Here is a 2280-nt window from a genome sequence, read left to right as displayed (position 1 = left end):
GGCACTAGTTGCCTTTTTAAAGACTGTGACTGGTCTTTAGGGAGCAGAAAAAAAAGACTCTAAATGAAAAATTCCTTTTCCTAGGACTTGTGAATACCATGCACAATAATGGTCCTAATATTGCCCCTCCAGCTCCCTCCCTGTCCCTTGAGTCCTACCTTGCCCTGGGGACCCCCTCTTCTCCTCTGGGGCAGAGCGGCAGACGTAAAGACTTTGGGAGTGATTACCTTCTTCAAGTCCCCTCTGAAGCCCCCCTCTTCACCTAGCTTCACAGAAGTAGAAAGCAGTAAAACTTTAAGGTGGCTGGAGGGCACCTGCGGAAGGCCTACGCCTACTTCAGCACCACGGACAGGGCCTTTACCCTTTGGACGTGGCTGAATTAGATTTTGACAGGTTTGGGAGGGAGGCATAGAGCCCTGATGGTGTAAATGGTGAGGCGCTCTGCTGCTTACCCAAAGGTTGGCGGTTCGAATCCACGCAGCGACTCTGAGCTTCTTGGGAGAAAAGAGCTGAGGATCTGTGCCTGTCAAGGGTCCAACTTTGAACACCCCACGTGGTGGTGTTGCTCTGCACACGGGCTCACTGTCATGATCACTGAGATCTGCAACCGACTGACCACAACACAGGAAGAAGCCACTGGGAGCCTCCCACCTAGAGTGTCAGAGCCTGGGAGCACCCAGGTTATGGAGAGGTCTGCACCCAGCTATAGGGCCACAGGCTTATTGAGTATTTAGTATTTTGAGTCCAGGCACAGTTTGCCCTCTGTGAAATATTCATGATGGCTTTAATAAGAAATACAAAATAATGGGCGTTTTCTCTCTTAAAGTTGACACAGAGGGAAGATGGTCTACGCCTATCCCGTGGCTTACCTTAGTGTCTCCCGAGCCCCTCCCAGCACCCACACAGCTTGCCTTTTCCTGGACAACTGTTAATTAATCTCTCTACTCCCAGGCTCTGGTGACTGCCTGGTTTAGAGCAAGAACTCAATAAATATTTGTTGAATTCATGAAAATAAGTTTGTGTTTCAGACACAGCTTCTGTGCAGTTGCCTGCGTTTTAACAAATGATAAAGCCTTGAGCCAAAGGAACAAGCTCCAAAGCTCTGCTGCTAGAATTCCTGGCCCCAGGAAGCTGGGCAGCCGCTTCCTCTATTGTTTAGTGCCCGGGGGAGGAAGTGGCTGTCACAGCAGGTGGAATTTTCCATTCACGGCTTTCTTGTGCAAAAACAATTATGCTGTCTCCTGAAAACACAAGTGTGGAAACAAATGTGTTTCCCGTTGGCTTTCTGGGGGGAAGACATTTGTCTTGCCAGGGGTCCCTGCCCTGCTTCCGGTGGGGAGAACATTCCTTCCTGACCTCCCCTGAGCTGTGAGACATGCCCTGTCTGACCTCCTCCCCACGGCTCTCCCACCCCACAGCCACCACGCCTCACCTACCAGCATAGCCTGTCTTGTTTGTCGGAGGCTCCAGTGTCAGCTGCAGGTTTGAGGAAGCTTCTTTGCAAGCTCAGACATTTCCTTATCAAGTCTGCTGGCCTAGTTGTTTCTCCTGAGTGAACCCTGAGTGCATCCTGGTCATTGGGGTGTCCCCTGGCCTTCAGGATCATCCCCCTCATGTCCCAGCTTTGCCCACTGAAAAGCTTCCCTGCCTGGATCTTGTCCCCTCTTGTCCACCTTCCATGCTGCTCAGAGCTATCCTCAGGGAACAAAGGTTGACTGGGTGCTTCCTGCTGGGATCCCTGCACAGGGTCCCCGAGCCTTCTTAGCCCCATGTCATTTGGAGGGGGTGATATGAGCCACAGACACACCAGGCAATTGCCTCTCCCTGCTTCTGCCTCTCCTTTTCTCTCTGCCTGGATGCCGTTCTCTCTCTCTGACAGCCTGGTCAGCTCTTACTCACTCTTCAAGACTCAGTCTCAGCACCCCCTCCTCTGTGAAGCCCTACCTGATTCTCACAGTAAAGCTGAGCCTCCTTTGCCGTGGCTCTCCATCACACAGCCCCTGACTGACTACCCTTTTCCGGGTCTATCTTCCCACTCAATCGTGAACATGTCAAGGTCTGATTCTTCCACGTCCCAGCATCTGGCAGGAGAAAGGATGTCAATGTTGGGGAATGAGAGGGTGGGCGTAGTACCATTGCAATACCAGCAGCAACAATAACATCTCTTATTTCTTTTTCTTTTAATAAATCATTTTATTGGGGGCTCGTACAACTCTTATCTCAATCCATCCATCCATCCATCCATCCATCCATCCATCCATCCATCCATCCATTGTGTCA

This window comes from Echinops telfairi, unplaced genomic scaffold (genome assembly GCF_000313985.2).
Source record: "Echinops telfairi isolate 266 unplaced genomic scaffold, ASM31398v2 ScPeMD7_7457;HRSCAF=8495, whole genome shotgun sequence".
NCBI classification, from domain to species: Eukaryota; Metazoa; Chordata; class Mammalia; order Afrosoricida; family Tenrecidae; genus Echinops; species Echinops telfairi.
This window is presented reverse-complemented; position numbering follows the sequence as displayed.